Below are 7,783 nucleotides of genomic sequence, written 5' to 3' on the forward strand. Positions count from 1 at the left end.
AGAGAGAGAGAGGGAAGCAGGCTCCCTGCTGAGCAGAGAGCCTGATGCGGGACTCGATCCCAGGACCCTGAGATCATGACCTGAGCCGAAGGCAGCGGCTTAACCCACTGAGCCACCCAGGCGCCCCCCTACTTCTAGTTTAAGGCCATTAACAAAAGGTCATATCTGCCTCCAAGTTTGTTCCTGCGTGCTCTCTACAGGTATTAAGGAGCTGATCCCTGCCATCTACTCTGGACTCACCCTTCCTTTGCTTGCAGGACTGAATTCGAGTTCAGTCTGTTCTCACAGGAAAAGCTTTGGGGATAGCTTCCAAAAGATCTTGTGCAATATCTCCCGGTTTTCAAACCCCTCTGTTTTTCTATACACGTTCCGGTCACTTAGGTTACCCTCAGGGTCTTCTTGCTCTGCCTTTCCCATCCGGTAATTTTGCATGTGGAGTGCCTACGAACACACTCGAACCAACTGATACAGATCTGGTGTCTTGGATTATATGTTCCTGGAACCCTTCTAAATGCCTTGGTAAATTCTGTGTACTTTCTCTAGGCTCTGGAAAGTCCTTGGCGGTGATTCTCACTGTGTTTGTAATTCATCCCTTAACTTTCGTTTTGTAAGATTCGCCAAGAGAAGAGGCCAAACAGAATCCAGATGGAGCTTTTCCCAAAGCTTCTGGGCGGCAAGTGGATGGAAGTGGTGGGAAGAGTGGACGAAGAGATGCTGCGGTTTGCCTCTGAGCCCCTCTTCTCCAGAACTGCCATGCTCCTTTGCCCAGCTGCAGAATGAGCTCAAGGCTGACAGATGACAAGGACGTCCCTCCCTGGGATTTGCCCTTGGCTGAAGACGGCTACCTCTCCTGATGACAACGTCCCTCTTGGGGCAGCTTGCACCACCGCTGGAAGAGTATAAAGCCCCACTAGCCTCATTCTGGGACGTTTCCAACAGTCGGACTCCAGAGTTCACCAAGGGGTGAGCTGAGGCCTTTGGAGTGCTCTGTAGTTCGGCTTCCCCGCAGCCCAGCACTGTCCTTTCCACTTCCCACAGGCATTGTTCCTGAGAGAGTACTCCCCGGTAAACTCCCTGCGCGCAGATGTCCATCTCGGGGTCCGCTGTTCCGAGGAAGCGAACCCAGAAAGAGGCAAACATAAACTTGGAATGGAGAGGAGGACGTTAGGCACCATTAACACTCTGACCTTCCTGTTTATCGCATTGCTCCCACCTGTTGGTTTTCCTTCCCCTCAAGGACTCTCGCGGGCCTCATCTGGGAGAACGATAAAGAACAAAAACACGTGCTTGCTATGTGTGGTGCGCTAATCCAAGTTCTTCAGATAAAATCACTCGCTACTCACCACGACCCTCCTAGTTCGTTACTGTTATTGTTGCGCAGAAAGGACACTAACGCACAGAATGGTTAAGTGATTTGCCAGGGGAAGGGGAAGTTTAGATCCAAACTGACTCCACTTGTTTCCTTAAGCAGCCCTCAAGACTGCTAGAACCGGGGACGCCTGGGTGGCTCAGTTAGTTAAGCAGCTGCCTTCGGCTCAGGTCATGATCCCAGCGTCCTGGGATCGAGTCCCACATCGGGCTCCTTGCTCCGCAGGGAGCCTGCTTCTCCCCCTGACTCTTCCTTCCACTCTGTCTGCCTGTGCTCGCTCTCACTCACTCTCTCTCTGACAAATAAATTAAAAAAAAAAAAAAAAAGACTGCTAGAACCGAAGTCTGGGGAGAGGGGAGCAGCAGAAGGGGACGTTCGAGTGCACAGGCTATGGCTCAACTTGGTGGCTAACTGAAGCTCAACTTGTAGCTAACTGAAGGCAACAAATAGGAAAGGAAAGGTGGAATTCGTCTCTTGGCCAGTCAGGTTTGCTGATTTTTTTAAGTCTAATTAAAGGTTTGCCTGCCCCTCACCTCTGGATGGTCTTTGGGGCTTTTAGTGTGTGTCTAGGTGGATGTGATGGTCAGAGGTAAACACTGTGTAGGGCCATGAACTTAGAAGTCATCTCTGTCACTTTTTCAAAACTACCTTTTAAAACTCATGGTAGAGGGGCACCTGGGGGGCTTAGTCGGGCATCTGCCTTTGGCTCAGGTCATGATCTCAGGGTCCTGGGATCGAGACCCTCATCGGGCTCTCTGCTTGGCAGGGATCCCGCTTCCCTCCCCCTCTCTGCCTACTTGTGATCTCTCTCTCTGTGTCAAATAAATAAATAAAATCTTGAAAAAACAGAACTCACGGTAAAATATACATAACATAAAATTTACCTTTTTGACCACTTTTTATTTAATTCAGCAGCATTTGGTACATCCACAAAGTTGTGTAACTATGACCACGGTCCCTTTCCAGAACTCGTTCATCATCCCAAATAGAAACTCTCCTCATTCACTGATAATCCTTCATTCTTTCCTTCTCCCAGCTCCCGGTAACCTCTACTCTACTTTCTTTCTCTATGAAGTTGCCTATTCTGGGAACTTCACATAAATGGACTCCAAGGGACATGCTCTGGCAAGAGAATGTGTCAGGCTGCCATCTAAGGTGCACAGGTCATGGGTAATGTTAACTGCAGGACCCGTGAGTTAAGACCAGGCACTGTCATCAAATGCCCTGAACTGGAATCCTAACTGCGCTGCTTTTTTTCCTTAAAAATTTTTTTTTTAAATTATGGTAAAATGCACATAACATTAAATTCACCATCTTAGTCATTTTTAAGTGTCCACCTCAGCAGTGTTAAGTACATTTACAGTGTTGGGCAAACAGTCTCCAAAAGTTCATCTTACAAAACCAAAACTCTATACCAATGAAACAATTTCCCACCTCCAAGTTCTCCTGGCTCCTGGAAACCACTCTACTACTTTCTCTCTATATTAATTTGACTACTCTGGGTACCTCGTAGAGGTGTAATCCTGTTGTGACTGGCTTATTTCCCTTAGCATAATAACCCATGATTAGCAGGTGTCAGAATTTCATTCCAGGCGTCTGGCTGGCTCAATGGGTAGAGCATGTGACCCTCGATCTCAGGGTCGTGAGTTCAAGCCCCATGTTTGGGGTAGAGTTTACTTTAAAAAAAAAAAAATGTCTTCCTTTTTGAGGCTGAGTAATATTTCATTTATGTACACACCACATTTTATTAATCTCTTGATCTGTCAGTGGACATTTGGGTTGTTTCCACCTCTTGGCTATCGTGAATAATGCTGCTATGGACATAGTTGTACAAATATCTCAGTCCCTGCTTTTGGTTATTTTAGGTATATACTAGCAAGGAGATTGCTGAGTCATGTGGTCATTTAGTTTGACTTTGTAAGGAAGTGTGGAACTGTTTTTGCATTTTTCGTTCCCACCAGTCATGTATGAGAGTTCTCATTTTTCCACACTCTTACCAGCACTTATGATTTTCTTTCTGTTTTTGTTTTGATAATAGACATCCTAATGGTGTGGGCCATGTGAAGTGGTATTTCATTGTGGTTTTGATTTGCAGTGTTCTAATGGCTAGCAATATGGAACATCTTTTCATGAGCTTATTGGCCATTTGCGCGTCTTGCTTGAAGAAATGTCAAGTCCTTTTCTCATTTTTGAATCGGGTTGTTTTTTTGTTGAGTTGTAGGAGTTCCTTATACATTCTGGATAGTGATTGTTGAGTAATGACATGATATGATTTACCTTTACCACTGTCACTCGGGCTCCCTCGTCTAAAATAGAATGTGGGAGAGGAAGAGAAAAAGCAGGTAGACCAATTAGGAGTGAACTCAAATAATCTGAAGGAGAGATAATGGTGGTTTAGGCCAGGCTATTAGCAGTGGAAATGTCAATGGCCAGATTTTTAATCTAGTTTGATGGTACAATAGATAGGATTTGCTGATAACAAAAGGTAGGGTTTGAAATAAAGAGCGGACTAAAGGATGGTTCTAGGTTTTGGGGCTGAACAACTGAAAGAATTAAGTTGTCATTCATTTACTGAGAGAAGAAGGAAAGATTTCAGAAATGGGAAGATCAAGAGCTCAGTTTGAGACGCGTTAAATTTGAGACATTTGTCACGTTTCCAAGGAGACAGCTGAATATACCATTTTGAGTTCAGAGGCGAAGAGTGGGCTGGCGACACAAAATTCAGGAGTCATCAGCATATAAATGGCATCACAGTTCGGTTCTTCGGGAAACACATTCTGAGGCCGACTTTCGGGTTTCGGCTATTTAATAGAGAATGAATGCCCTTATGATCAACATCTCCGGAAGGCAAGTAGAGGAAGCAGAATGGGGCAGAAGCAGTTGAGCTCCAGTGGGGGCCTGACAGCCTCAGCTGATAGCATAGGCAGCTCTGGAGCTGAAACGGCCTGTCAGTGTTGTCCTATGTGAGGCTGAAATGAGAAGTCCTCTTGCCTCAACTAGTTATTGAATTTTAACCATGCCCAGAAAGACATGGCCTTATGCAAGGTGGCTCTCTGCAGGTAATCCCTGAAGGGCCAACAGCTGAAGGCTGTCCACTGACCGTACCATTAGCAGCAGGGCAAGAGGCCATCCTTGAAGGGGTATCTGGGTGGTATATCATAGTGTCCACCGCTGACGGTATTTAACACCACGAGACTGGATGAGCTCACTGAGAGAGCGATATAGTTAAAGAAGAGGTACAATGACAGGGACCTGGGGCACCTTTAAGGATAAGGGGAATGAGAAGGATCCAGCAAGGGAGTAGGAGAAGCTATTGAAGTAAGAGAAAAGACAAGTGAGTGTGGGATCCTCTAAGTCTAGTCAGGAAAATATAAAACAACAACAACAACAGCTGTTCTTAGAACAATTTAATCCTGACCACACTATGAAGTGGATTTTATTATGATCACCATCCCCACGTTATATATGACAAGCTTGAGGCACAGAGTTTAAGAGTCCTTCTCAAGGCTACACAGCTGCTGCTGGTGGTGGACCTGGGATTTGGACTTCTTCTGGCTCAAGAGTCCACACTCTTGACTGTGTCACGTGGGTTCAAAGAACTGTGTAAAATGCTGCCAACTGGTAAAGTAAAAAGACCAAGAACTGACCATCACATTGGACAATGTGAACTTAGCAAAGCTAGTTTTACTGAAAGATAGGTGTGAGAGCCTGCAAAGAGTCAGTTCAGACATAGTACTTACCACAGGGTATTGAAATGATTCACTTACTTCTTTATCTCTCTGTGTGCACTCAAAGCATACTGAGGAGAAACACTGGCTTTGTCTGCTTATTTATGGTGGCCAGCACATAGTAGGTGCTTAGGAGAGAGATGTTGAATGAACACAGGTTTATTTGTTCACTCTTTTATTCAATGACAAAATCCCTTTGCCTTCATTCTACTCTTTGTCTTTCTGATAAGAGTCCAATACTATACATACTTGTGGAATCTCTAATATGAGGATAGAAGGATGCCCAAATCTGTGTGTGTGTGTGTGTGTGTGTGTGTGCATGTGTGTGTGTGTGCACAGGTCTGCTGGTGAAGAGTGTATTTGGAGGTGGAGTGACGACCTATTCCAGGCCTCTTTAGTAGACACTGTTCTGTTCCTTCCATCTTGGGATTTAAGAAAGCAGCATGGAAGGCCAGGTGTTAACATGTTGGGTGTGTTTCCCTTTTTTCAATCTTCTAGTCATTAACTGTCTAAAGAAATAAACCAAACAGGGGCACCTGGGTGGCTCAGTGGGTTAAAGCCTCTGTCTTCGGCTCAGGTCATGATCCCAGGGTTCTGGGTTCAAGCCCCACATTGGGTTCTCTGCTCAGCGGGGAGCCTGCTTCCTCCTCTCTCTGCCTGCCTCTCTGCCTACTTGTGATCTGTCTGTCAAACAAATAAATAAAATCTTTATAAAAAAAAAAAAAGAAAGAAAGAAACCAATCACGTCTGCCTCTTTACTTCGTTGTGTTTTTTTAAAGATTTTTATTAATTTATTTGACAGACATTGCAAGTAGGCAGAGAGGCAGAAGGGGGGGGGCGGAGGGGAAGCAGGCTCCCTGCTGAGCAGAGAGCCCCATGCAGGGCTCCATCTGAGTCTAAGGCAGAGGCTCTAACCCACTGAGCCACCCAGGTGCCCCTGCCTCTTTACTTCTGAAGCAGGACTTCCCCCAAGGCTTGAGTTGGAAAATGACCTTTATTTAGACAAGTTTAATGTAACTGCTGCCCACTGGTGGAAGCTGCAGGTCCTCTGTGGTCCTGAAGCAGATGCTGTAGGAAGCCTCCCCTGGGCTGCACAAGGGGCTGAATAGGGGTTCAGCAACGCCTTTCTCTTCAGATATGTTCTCCTGCTATTTGGGCTGCAGTAATTTCCAGTGACTAAAGAAGTGAATGGCTAAAGCCTATTTTTCAGTCACAACTCACTTCATTCTAGCAAATAGCAGAGGGAACCAGGGGAGGGAGGAAAAGAGCAGAGTGATCAAGCTCATTGAAGTACCAAGTTTCTTCTCTGCAGAAAATCCCATTGCTCGACACAGGGTAATGCCTTTTCCCTTTGAGCTCAAATTGGTTCGGGGTTTTTCCGTTACACGAGCTAGCCAGGAAATAGAAAAATGAGCCTGCTGGACACCAGCTGGGATGGCCCTGAGGGGCTTGGTTTTACAACCTGGCCGTGACACTTACCGACTCACTTTAGACCAGCTGTGTAACCTCCCGAACCTGGGGCTCCATGCACATAGAAGGAAGGCAGGTAGAGTTACAAACCCTCTGTAAAATTTGAATAGCGATCGGACAGTAATGTATGTGATGTCTTTCCGAGCCTAGCGGTGCGGTAAAGAGCTACCTCTGACGTTCGCTTCTGCTTTGTGGGATGAGCGTCCAGTGACGTCCGTGGGAGCAGGTGCAGCGGACATGTGACCTGCATATGCTAGGAGGAGGGTGCGTGGCGGGACGGTGGGTGTGTGGGGTGCTCCTGGGTGTCAGGGGAGCCCTGGGAGTCCCCGTGGCCGTGATCTCTCTGAAGCTGAAGAAGTCCAAGTTCCTCCTTTTTGTGGAGGTCTGCAGACCAGCGTGGGAGGAAAGCACGAAGGGGCTCTTCAAGCAAGGGTCGTCCTTGGACTGTGGTGTGTGGGACGCCTTTCCTTGCCTCAGGATCAGTTCTCGGCCCGGTGACACACCTCCATCAGTTCCCGGTGACTTGTGAAAAGACGGGCCATATGGCGCAGTTGGTTGAGCCTCTGACTCTTGGTTCCGGCTCAGGGTGGTGAGGCTAGCAACCCCTGCCCCCAGCCCTGGGTTCAGTAGAGTCTGCTTGGGACTCGCTCTTCCTCTCCCTCTGCCCCTTTGCTGAGCTGCTAGGCACTCTCCTTCTCTCTGAAATAATTAAACACATATTTTATTTTATTTTATTTTATTTTATTTATTTTATTTATTATTTGACACAGTGAGACATGGCCAGAGAGGGAACACAAGCAGGGGGAGTGGAAGAGGGAGAAGCAGGCTCCCTGTTGAGCAGGGAGCCAGAGGCAGGGATCTATCCCAGGACCCTGGGGTCATGACCTTAGCTGAAGGCAGCCGCTTAATGACTGAGTCTCCCAGGTGCGTCAATCAACACATCTTTTATTTATTTATTTGTTTGTTTATTTAAAAAAAAATTTTTTTTAAGATTTTATTTATTTGACAGAGAGAGATCACAAGTAGGCAGAGAGAGAGAGAGAAGCAGCCTCCCTACTGAGCAGAGAGCCCGATGTGGGGCTCGATCCCAGGACCCTGAGATCATGACCCCAGCCGAAAGCAGAGGCCCAACTCACTGAACCACCAAGGCGCCCCATCAACACATCTTTTAAAACAAAAACAAGAAAAGAAGAAACTTCAGAAACCTCACTTACTT

Source organism: Mustela nivalis (genome assembly GCF_964662115.1).
Source record: "Mustela nivalis genome assembly, chromosome: 10".
Taxonomy (NCBI): Eukaryota; Metazoa; Chordata; class Mammalia; order Carnivora; family Mustelidae; genus Mustela; species Mustela nivalis.